Here is a 12,764-nt window from a genome sequence, read left to right as displayed (position 1 = left end):
ATTATTTATTTCAATTTTTAATTTCTTTTTTATGAACCACTTTTAAAAATTCTGAATTTAGTCTCAATAATTCTGAAATTATTCTCAATAATTCTGAAATTATTCTGAAATTATTCTCAATAATTCTGAAATTATTCTCAATAATTCTGAAATTATTCTGAAATTATTCTCAATAATTCTGAAATTATTCTGAAATTATTCTCAATAATTCTGAAATTTTTTTTGGTTCCGATATTGTAGTTTTTTTTTCATTAATTCCGAAATTTGTGCCAATAATTCAGAAATCATTTCTTTCACAAATTACTGATTTCTTTTCACATGAACTACTACTACTCAATAATTCTGAAATTATTTCAATCGGTAGTTTTGGAATTATTTCTTTTAGTAATTCTGCAATTATTTTTTCATTGATTACAAATTTTCATCAATAATGAAATTTGTTTCTTCAATAGTTCTAAAATTATTTTTTCATTGAGGTGTTTTTCTGCATTTTTCAGTAGATTCTGTAATTATGCATAATTTTCGGATGCCGAGTTTCGCCTCTCGGAATGTGTAAAGTCATAGATCTCAAAAGAGATGTTTTGGCTCTGACTCCCCACAAATTTGTAACTACGGCTCTTTCAATGTACCGAATGCACAGCAGTACAATTGAATCTGGAAAGTATGTCACAGTACTACATACCGCAGTACAGATTTCAGTGGCCAGCGCTCTTTAACAATTTTTTTTTTTAATTTAATCGTTTTTCTATTTTGAATGTCATTTTCTCAAAATGGTCGCGGCAGCCACAGCAAAAAAGCTCTGGCCCCTGAAGATCCTTGACTTAAGTGATCCTCAGTTACAGATTACTCAAGCACCTAGCGCGTTACATTTAAAGATTACCTAAGTGGCCTGCGGCGCTGTTTCAGATCAGTTAGGTGACCTGCGGTGCGATTTCAAACAAATGAAGTGACCCACACTCTCCCTAAACGTTCAGCACCGTTGCGATAGAGAGTCCTGTCGAACACTCCCAATTCCTCTCAATTTAGAATATTTTGTAGGGCCGCAAAATGTTTGAGCCCGGACCTGCATGTGAGAGTCATTTTCGCGGCGAATTTGCTGTCATGAATAACGAATGAAAACAGGATCAAATGCGTGTAGGATGAGAAAAGGTTTTAACTTCCACCCACACGCAACGTTGAATTATATATTCATAATCGCAATGATGATTTCCAGTAATGGCATACTATTATTAGGACAAATCAAAATATACTAAAAGAAGGTTTTTTTTAGCAATAACGATGTGTCGCAATTTCCGATTCATTTTAGAGTTATTTTTAGGACATCATTAGAGACCTTTGCACGTTGGAAGCGTCGTCGTCATTAGGCGGCCTGCCCTTTGAGTTTCTTTGAAAAAGTGGTGATGAAACTGCCTTCGAAAAATTGTCTTCAATATTTTTTGAGTCGAAGCGTCATTTATGCCTCGCATTAGAATAAAAGGCGTTAGCTAAAGGCGTAGAATACGTCAAAATGGGTCAAAATCGTGAATTAAATAAATACAGTGAAGCCTCGATACAACGATAATCGATATAACGATGAATCCCTCTACAATGATTTTTTTTTTAAATCTTGTTTGGAATTGTCTATAGTCTAGTGTTCAACTCCTCACGATATCCTATACAGTGGAACCTACCCTAACGGACACTTTTCTGATCCCCGATGCCGTAGAATGGGGCTTTAATGTATTTAACTCCCCGTTAGCGGACAGTAAAAGTTTCTTTCCCAAACTCTAATTCATTAATTTTTGGTCATGGTTGGAGAATTTATCACATTCAATTAAGATTATATTTAATCCCAAGCTCGTGTTGGTAAATATGAATCATCAATTAATTACTTGATTTACTGAACATATCTATGGTTCAGGATGGTGAATTCGAATGATATTGTTGGTTTTGTTTGCTGATACGTGTGAAGAAGCCAACATTATAAGACTGATAATGTTGTTACGTATGCTTTAACTTCTTCACACTTATTTTAGTTTAGTTTTTATTGCAAAATATGTGAACAGCCCGTATCATGTACGGGTAAAAATAATACATTGGTATAATGAAGATAAGAATGGCTATAAATTTTTCCATTTTTATCAGACTTTCTAACTTTATATGGGAACTAGGGGGACAAAGCCCCCTGACCTAACTACTCGTCACATCCTCTTTCATCATCAAGCAAAATATTCCTCGGGCACTGAAAATGGCTGCAAAATAGTCATTCAATTGCCAGTTTCCCACTCTGGTTTCGATAAGGAATGCACTGCCATAAATACAGCACAATACTCGATGCACCGCAATACATACGTGATATATCATGATAGGCAATACAGCACAATAAGTAATGCACCACTATACACAGTGCATCACAATAAGAAATGCACCACTATACACAGTGCATCACAATAAGAAATGCACCACTATACACAGTGCATCACAATAAGAAATGCACCACTATACACAGTGCATCACAGTAAGAAATGCACCACAATATGCGGATAAATATGCACTAAAATACGATAAGCAAGCGATGCACAACTATTTTCAGTGCACCACAATAAGCAATACAGTCCATTAAGTCCATTACGAAATGCACCACAAAACGCAATAAGTACTGCATTGCAATGAGAAATACAGCATGAAATGCACAATGATGCATAATGCATAACAATACGCAAAGCACCACAATCAGCAATGAACCACAATACGCACTGCATTATAATAAGCAGTACAGCACGCAATGCACCACAATACGCAATACAGTACAATACATTATGCATCACACAGTAAGCAAAGCACCATAATAAGCAATGTTTAGAATAAGCAATGTTTAGAATAAGCAATGTTTAGAATAAGCAATGTTTAGAATAAGCAATGTTTAGAATAAGCAATACAGCACGCGATGCTCTACAACACGCAATGCACCACTATTTATAGTGAACCGCAATACAGCATAAAACGTAATGCACTACAATACGCGATGTATCGCAATAAGCGAAGCGCCATAATATATGCAGAAAGTACTGCATTATAATAAGCAATACACCACGCGATGCGCTGCAATGCACCACAATCAGCAATGCGCCACCACCGACTCAGTACACAATAAGCAAATGCGCCATCATAGGCAATACAGCACAGTAAGTAGTGCACCCTTATATTCAGGGCGCCACAAAAAAGCAATGGACCACTATATTCAGGGCACCACATTAAGCAATACAGCACAATACTTAATGCACCACCATCGGCAATCACACAATAAACAAAGCATCATAATAAGCAATGCAATGCTTTAGAATAAGCAAGCAGCGTTAGTGCATCGCCATGTATTCAAAACACTGCAATAAGCAATGCATCACTATATTCAGTGCACCACATTAAGCAATATAGCGCAATACGCAATGCACCACCATTGGCAATACACCAATAAGCAAAATAACACAATGCGTAATGTACCACTATCGGAAATACCGCACAATAAGAAAAACACCACCACCATACGTAATTTACAGCACAATAAGAAAAACACCGCCACCATACGCAATACAGCAAAGCACCACAATATGCAGTGCACCAAAATACGCAATGAACCACAATACACCATAAACACTGCATTAGAATAAACAATATGGCACGTGATGCACTAAAATACGTAATGCATTATAATATTAATATGCGCAATTGACTAATATTTACAGTGCACCACAATGAGCAATGCAACACAATACGCGATGCATCGCAATAAGCAAAGAGTCATAATACGCATTGAACAATGCAGCACGTAAAGCATCACAATCAGTAATATAGTGCACCACAATAAGCAATGCAGCATACTACCCAATGCACCACAAATCGCAAAACAGCACATTATGCGATGCATTTCAATAAGCAAAGCACTATATTACGCAATGCACCACAATACGCAATAAACACTGCATTACAATGAGTAATACAGCACGCGATGCACTACAATATGCAATGCACCATTATTTGCAGTGCACCACAATAAGAAATGCAGCGCAATGCGCAATGAAAAGCAAGAAAACCATCAGATTCATCCTCGACTCGAAATGAAACTTGTTAATGAAGATATCTTTCTAATGCTCCGCCCTGGGTACCCGGACCCTGTGTGTTGGGAGCACTCGTGATGTATAAATACCTCTGGGTACATGCACGAAACTTGGTTCCTACAGGGCAAGCAGTTCCCGATGTGTTCAGGAGTTAAATGAAAACTCAACCCAAAATCGTCACCGATTTCCGTAACATAAAATCGTCACTATTTCCGTTGCATAGAAACGGGCTCTTTTCGAGTTTGTGATTTTATATTATAGAGTAGAATTATGCATAATCGCCAGTAAAAGTGATAAATGTAGTGAAATCTAATCAAACTCTTTCTGGACCCGATTAGTGATTATGCATAAAACACCGGTGTTTCTCTTACAGTAATTAAAATGTACAGAAACAAATTGTGATCAAAGCCAAACGTCGTATAAATGAAGTTCTACTGCATACCGCACCTTCTCATTAGTGGACACAATTTTTGGTCCCATGGGTTTTCGTTATCGAGAGGCTTACTCTACTACGACAAATCCCTCCATAAAGATATTTTCGTAAAGAATTTTTGAAACTGCCACAAAACGATATTTTATTGAATCTCGCTCAAAATAAATATTACTATATTTTTTAAGTTCCTCAATCAGTTTTTGTTCTTTCCAGAGTGTTCAATAACATGCGCATTTTGTACCATCTACCCTTAGAGGAGAAATAAAGGTTGGAACAATGAATAATTAAAAAAAAATTGTACACATCTCATCTTTAAGCATCTACCAGCCAGAAGTGAGAATGGAGTTACTGTGAAGCTGTTTTCTGTGTAGTACAAAAAAGTATTGTGCGATAAACCCCTTTACAGGGTGAAACAGTCAAATCTCGATAAGTCGAATGTGTAGCGGCCGACGAAAAACTTCCAATTATCGTTAGTTCGACTTAACGGAAATTCCGATTTCAGAGCGGGAAAAAAGAAAGATTTATTAAAAAATGTCAGTGATATAGTATATACACTCATGTCCATAAATTAAGGATAATTCAGAATCACACGGAAATCGAAATGTAAAGTAACAATTTTACCTGTAGAATTATCACACACATCTGCAAGAATGATATGTAAATTTCAGGGAGCCACTAGATGATGCCGATAGTACGTCACAATGACGAGAGTGTAAGAGGGGGGTATATAAGGAATGGTGGCAAAGAAGTAAAATCGTTCACAAGAGTTCTGTAAGGCGCTCAGTGCCATAAGCGAATAGTTATGACACAGAGGACGCATGTGGATGATTTTTTACGTGGTAGAATTATCGGCCGCCTGGAATGTGGGCGTACTCAGATGGAAGTATCCGAGGAACTTGGAATTGCCCAAAGTGTTATCTCTAGGCTTTGGCAACGATTCCAACATAACGGAAATATCAGTAGACGTTACAGTACAGGTCGCCCCCGAGTTACAACGCCGAATGAAGACCGGTATTTGGCAGTAACTGCCAAAAGAAGCAGACGGAGCACAGCATCCGACCTGTCTCGTCAGCTATCTGCAGCCACGGGTACCACAGTTTCAAGGCAAACCGTGTACAGACGTTTGGGAGATATTGGTCTAAATGCTCACAGGCCTGTCAGATGTGTTCCGCTCACGGCTACTCACTGTCGGCAGCGATTAGCCTGGAGTAGAGAACATGCAATGTGGATATCGTCACAGTGGGCTCGTGTGATGTTTTCCGACGAGTCCAGGTTTAGCTTGCGGTCTGATTCACGTCGGACTTTCATATGAAGAACGCCAGGTACCCGTTACCACCAAGACAACATCATTGAACGACACCGTTACCACCGAAACCACTGAATTCATGAAAGCAGTTTATTTTGTGACATAAAAACCAAATAAGAAGAGGTTTCTCGACATTCGACCCCTAACGGGGATTCAATAAGGGAGGGGGAGGTGACATACGGAGAAATCACGCCGAGGAGCTATAAATATGAAATTTTATCAGTATGTTTTAATAGCTGTTGTAATGCAGAATACACACAAACCATAAATATGGAATTTAGTCAGTGCTATATTTTATAATGTAGATACCGACTCTAAGACGGTATTTCTCAAAATTCATCCCCAAAGGGGGGGGGGGGAATCACGAGAGGTTTAAGTGTTATATGAGGGAATCATCGCCGAGTATTTTTCAGATTACCAAATCCACGCGAGCGAAGCCGCAGGTAGCAGCTAGTAACGGATAAAGTAATAATACTCAAAAGTTTTGATATTTAAAGTTTATTAAGTGATATCAAATAAATATGTGTTTAATCAATTTGTTTTATTCAATTTTTTTTTTTGAATAACTGATATATTAAGGAAACAGTTATTTTCCGGATATTATGCTGAGGTGAGCTCGGAAAGAAAAGTCATCACGTCTCCGCCGGGACTCGAACCCAGGTCCTCTTGCATACCGCTTGCAATGCTTGCCCGGTATGCAAGAGGGCCTGGGTTCGAGTCCCGGCGGAGACGTGATGACTTTTCTTTCCGAGCTCACCTCAGCATAATATCCGGAAAATAACTGTTTCCTTGATATCTCTGGCTGAGAAAAAAACCATCTAAATCTCTCTAACTGATATATTGTTTTGTAGAAATAATTTGTTCATCTTGACACTAAAAGTTCGACTCCTTAACACGTCGATTGGTCTGGGACAGAGGTGAGTGTACCTCGCGGATGCCCCAATACGGCTATAAGCCTAAAATACTGTTTAGTAATGGATGCGTTCAGGGCCGCCCTTAGGTGTGTGTGACAGGTGCGGTGGCACCGGGCCCCGCGTTCATAGTGACAATAGTATCTTTCACAAATTCTGAATTTTCATCAGTTCTGGAAGTATTTCTTTCATTTTTTTCATTCATTCATGTTCATAAATTTCTAGAATTATTTATTTCTTTTATTCTGAAAATTTTCAAAAATTTAAAATTATTTGTTATTAATTTTTTTTTCTGAATTTTCAATTCTGGAATTCTTTCTTCCATTTATTCTGAATTTTCTTGATTTTCATTTCCTGAATTTTTGATTACCTTCTCTCACAGAAGAAAAAAAAATCTGGAGGCCCTGCTGTTACTTTCACACCGGGCCCAGCATCTGATAAGGGCAGCCCTAGGTACGTTTAATAAATTAATTAAACTATTACACACACACTATAATATTTGCATTAATTAGAAGAGTTATCGCAGCATAAACTATTGTACAGGGTGGGCAAAAAGTCCGTAGAAACTTTAAAAATTCATAAAATCCGGAAAAATAACCGAAATAAAAAAAAAGGATTGGCATCGCTAGGTCACGGGAATTGTTTAAGAAAGGAAAAACGACTCAAAACACAGCTGATAGATGGCGCTTGCACGAGCGACTTCGGTGAAAATATGCAAATGAGACGGTTATAAGAACTTCGCTACTAATCCACAACCAGTACACATCATGGGCGGAGATACGGGATCTTTAAACAGATACAGATCTTTAGATGTGCCGCTGGCCGCTTAAATGCTCTGGAATTGTGCCACGGGTCACTTCAGCGATCTGTAAATGTGCCGCTTAGTTCATTTTTACAAAATTAGGCTTGAATTTTGAATTGGCTAGCCACATCAGGTAACCCCGAGGGCCACATTTGACCTGCGGGCCATGGATTGAAGATATATGGCTTATTGGGTGGCTCGCAATGGATTTTTTAAAGAGAAATTTCGAGTTCGTAGCCTTCCACTAGCATTGAAATATAGAGTAATTTATTATAGCTAATAATATATTTTTTGCATCAAAAAATAAATTTTTAATCATCTGTGGGGGGGGGGCATAGAAGGCTCGTGCCCCCACCCCACGTGTGTCTCTGATCCCAATATGCGTTGCTGACTTTTTTTGACAAGAAGGAAGTGGGGAAAGGGGTTGAAAATGGCTAAAAATCTGCTGACTTAATAGTTGAATAGCCCCTAGTCTTTAGTTAAAGGCTAGGGGCCCTTGATTTTAGTAAATAAAATCATTTTCTTTGAGCTCCTTCGTTTTGCGCCTTTATTGGAGATCCTTCCAATATCAAGTGTCTGGGAAGGGACACACCCCCACGTGGCATCTTGCAAACTGGCGCCCGACGTCGTGGCTCGAACGCAAGGTGGCACTACCCGCTGAGTCATCCCCGTATCGACGTCAGACAGATGAAGGCACCCACCTTTTCAGCAGCGAGAACTTTATTCATTCTCAGAAGAATCCCATAGATGCTCCAAGTCAGGGAGAGGCCTGAAACCTTTCCTCGAGCATTATATCAACATGAGTAGTGGTGACAGAGAGGTGGCGCTGTAGAGAAGGCTACGAAAAGTATCGCTCATCGAATTCTCGCTCAACCTTGCGAGAAAGCAATGCTTTGTATAACTGTGGTCAACGGGGACACGTTGCCCGAAGATGTTTGGATCAGATGGTGTGTTACCAGTGTATAACTCTTGGTCATACTGCCCGTAACTGTCTAAGCAGCCACGCTGATAAGCTATCCCGCTCGATTCGTGAAGGAACCCAGCGGTGTGAGCTGTTGAACCTTGTTGTAGTTAAGAAGACTTCAAGGACTCTCCAAGAGACACGACCGGGGAATGATGTTTAAGATAAGACCATCGAAAACGTTGAATCTACCCAGGAAACTGGAGATTACGCAAACGAGAGAAAACAAGAACTCATTTTAAATCCAGTAAAGCAGTGCCGACTCCGAAGGGAGTTGGTTGACTCCATTACGAGATGCTGAGATCACAACCGTAGTTACCCGGACCCCAAGACAGCGTTCTCCAAAAGTGCATCCGAACCCTAGTGGACGTCCTGAGAACCGACTGAACGACGACCCGAGCCAAGACTGTCCGTCAGAAATTACTCCCAAAGGAAAGATGACTCGGCTCCTCGCCGAGACATCGTCGGTGCCATAGGGAGAGATTATAACGAATCTATTTTATTTCAGTATGGCCATTTCTACTAACTTTCTGTGGCCTTGTACTACATGACGTGCTTTGTTTTGTTTATGCGTTGTTAAAGGAAAGTGTGAGAAGAAGGAAAATTCTGTCTTTCGCGTGTGAGAAGATAGCGTGAATGTGGCTTCCGTCATGGAAGGTGGTGTTTTTAAGAGTTGTGCTGTGAAATAAAATCATTTTCTTTGGGCTCCGTCGTTTTGCGCCTTTATAGGAGATCCCTCCAATATCAAGTGTCTGGGAATCTTCCGCCACCGCTTCGGAAGTGACACACCCCCCACCTGTCGTCTTGCAATTTTATGATAATAATTATTCTTTAGAGAAATTTACTGAACTTTATCAAATTTAAGAAAAGTGTTTTTTTCGTTTTTCAATAAAAAAAAAATTCTCTTAATTACATAGGCGGAGATAGACTTGGAAGTCTGGGGGGCACGATGATGATTATGTCAATTCATATATACATATTTACATTAGATCAGTCGACTCCACCTTTGACGTTGTCTCCGCCCATGCTTAATTAGTTTTGAACGAGATTCGCTGTTGCAAAAAGGCTTTATGTTCTGCACTTACAGCAACCTTTCAGTGATGTGGACTAGTTAACCCTTTAAGCGGCACAGCAGAAATCATTGAAGGCCTTTTTTTTAATTATGCCAAATTTCTTCCGATTTTATGCAGGTGCAAAATAAAGGCTAAAGGCTATTCAACTATTAAGTCAGCAGATTTTTAGCCATTTTCAACCCTTCCCTCTTGTCAGCAAAAGTCAGTAACACTCTGACTCCCTCATGTCAGCTGTGCCCCCCACCTCCCAACGCATATTGGGATTATAGACGTACTCTTTTCTCTTTAAAAAATCCATTGCGAGCAACTCTCTAAGCCATATATCTTCAACCCATGGCCCGCAGGTCAAATGTAGCCCTCGGGGTTACCTGATGTGGCCAGCCAACTCAAGTCTAATTTTGTAAAAATGAACTAAGCGGCACATTTACAGATCGCTTAAGGCTTAAGCGACCCGTGGCACAACTCCAGAGCATTTGAGCGACCAGCGGCACATTTAAAGATCCCTTAAGTGGCATGTGGCACAGCTTTAGATCACTTGAACAGAGTGCGGTTCTACATCACTAAAGTTACCCGCGACACATTCCCAAATTACTTAAGTTACCCGCGACATGTTTACGGATCACTTGAGTGACTCACGGCACAGTTCCAGAGGCATACATAAGCGGCCCGGACACATATCCAGATCATGAGGGATCGGACGAGTGCTCTACCATCTAAGCTATGGAAGCAGATAGAATATTTCAACCTTGGAGTATTGCCTCTATGAGCAATTGCCTTGGAGCGATTACCCCTATGTTGAAAGGCATCGTACATGGACGGCGTCAATCAACTAATAGCTCGCCGTCCATGTAAGGTGCCTTTCAACGCAAATACGCTCCAAGGTTGGAATATTCTATCTGCTTCCATAGCTTAGATGGTAGAGCACTCGTCCGGCAAGCGAGAGACCGGGGTTCGAGTCCCCGTGGGGGCAGTGATAAATTTTCTTCCTTGTAATCTTCATCTCCACAAGTAACCAGCCTTTCAATGACTCTTGTATTGACAAGTGGAGAAGACATTTCTATGTGCACTCTCTCAATGTGTACAATATCAAATAATTCAACAATGTGATTTACTTTGCAACAAATTACGAAAATTACCCCAGTCTCTTACAACATAAGTTTATAGCATCTTTTACAGTATAACTTCCATTCAGAGAAAGTAGATATATAGACATGTGAACTTTAACAATGTCAGCAGAACCATTTAATGTGAGTTTTGAACGTTTTACAAACATATTAGAAAAATATAAAATAGAGTGGAAGAGGTTAGAAGGTTATTTACAGGCATTAATACATCCCCCCCCCCCACACTTTTTCAACAAGGCAAGTTGTTCTCTTACTTTCTATGTATTCCTCAGTGTGATGACGATCACTTGTAGGAAAAATAAAAAAAAGAGAACGCCCTTGTTGAACTTCAAAATGCATGTAAAACAATGCATCAAGAAAAATACGAGCAAAATAATTTAATACTACTCATGACTGACTGAGGTAGATACATTTTCTCAGGGCGTACCGAGTTTTTAAGACTTCCATAAGCTTCCCTGTTTGATGCTGCTCCGTACGAGCTGGATGAAGAAGTTAAGAAACTGCTTGTATGTGATAGTTGAGTGTGTGAGTGTAAGTGTATAAGAGGCGTGTGTCAATAAAAGATAATAAAATTTACAGCCCATGCTGTACTTAGAGAGTCAGTATACGTCAAATTAATTCAGATCATATTAGAAAAAATGAAGGAGGTAAAGTATCAAAATTCAAGAACGCATTTTATATACAATTACAAAATCGGTCAATTATCTCAGCAAATAATTGACAAAACACTGGAATACTGCAACTAATGGTTACAACAGAGTATAAATATGTTCATTCTAATGAATTGCGTGATTAATTACAATATATATGATTACATGTGGATACAAGATTAAATGCGATAAATATAGGTAGGCGTTCAGTATATATGCAACACTATGCCTCCAATCAATGAAGAGAGAATTAGAACTATTTACACTTTTTACAAAACTAAACCAATTCATTGGGCCATATCAGGCCAGTATATTCTGAGGTCAAAGAAACCTCAACACCTCTCCCGCAGGATAAGGTGAGATGTCTCTTATGTACTGATATTCTGATGTTTCAGCTCTATCGAAATATCCGCTATGTAGTTTGACTAAGTAGTCATGTATGGTTTCAATGTTCAAATCCTTCATTATGTCAAGATTTCTGATGTACCATTGTGCCCCGGTATATCGTCGAAGTATTTTATTTTGCTGCACTTGTAATTGTTTGATGACAGAGGGTTTCGCTGTGGAAAAGCATGGTGTTGCATAGCACATAATCGGTCTAATGACTGACTTGTACATAATGGTTTTGTTTTTGAGGCTAAGTGCAGAGCGTGTGTAACAGACTCTGTTTAGAAGTCCTGCAGGCTTAGCGGCTCGAACTTTTGCCTCATGAATGTGAGCTTTGAAACTGAGCTTTTTATCCAAAATAACACCAAGATATTTTGTCTGAGACTTGGGTTGTAATATGGTCTGCCCCACTGTGATAGTGGTGTTCGGAGGGAGTTGTCTCCTTGCAAACCATATAAAGTTGCATTTACCCTCGTTTAAGACCACTTCATGTAGCTGACACCAGATCTCGACCCTTCGGACCATTTCTTGCAAGTTCCTCAGAGCTTGCTGAGGGTCCCTGGATGCCATAAGGATTTTCGAGTCGTCAGCATAAGAAGCTAAGATTCCTCTTTGTGGAGCAGGAAAATCGTTAATAAAAATATTGAAGAGTATTGGGCCAATTACCGACCCTTGACAAATAGATGCCTTAAGTGGACGTCTGGTGGAGAGGGCGTTTTTGATACGGACCTGAAATGTCCTATCTCTGAGGTAGCTGTGAACCATATGTATAAAGTGGGAAGGAAACCTTCTAAGTATCGTAATGGCAATCAGTGTTGAGTGCTTAACCTTATCGAAGGCCTTCTGTATGTCTGAATCAAAACATGCTACATAATCCTTGCGGATGAAAGCATCCTGTATGTACTCCACAACACGGACCAGTTGTTTTACACAAGAATGTCCGCTACGAAAGGCATGTTGTTCATCTCGGATAAAGCTGTTATCCTCGAGATACAAAGATAATCTCGCCTTAAAAACTCGTTC

General features: G+C 39.4%; 1 protein-coding gene and 1 non-coding gene across 3 annotated transcripts in view; both read left to right on the top strand.

Annotated features, from left to right (window-relative positions):
* The window catches only part of Syt4 (Synaptotagmin 4), an 83,720-nt gene that overhangs the window by 31,482 nt on the left and 39,474 nt on the right, over positions 1-12,764 (top strand). The window lies entirely within an intron of this gene.
* TRNAA-GGC (transfer RNA alanine (anticodon GGC)) lies at positions 10,479-10,550 on the top strand. The gene has a single exon. It is a non-coding gene; the product is annotated as a tRNA-Ala (tRNA).

The sequence above is a fragment of the Pholcus phalangioides genome, unplaced genomic scaffold (assembly GCF_987345545.1).
Source record: "Pholcus phalangioides strain wild (caught in Gottingen) unplaced genomic scaffold, Ppha-v1.0 ptg000172l_1, whole genome shotgun sequence".
Lineage (NCBI taxonomy): Eukaryota > Metazoa > Arthropoda > Arachnida > Araneae > Pholcidae > Pholcus > Pholcus phalangioides.
This window is presented reverse-complemented; position numbering and strand designations above follow the sequence as displayed.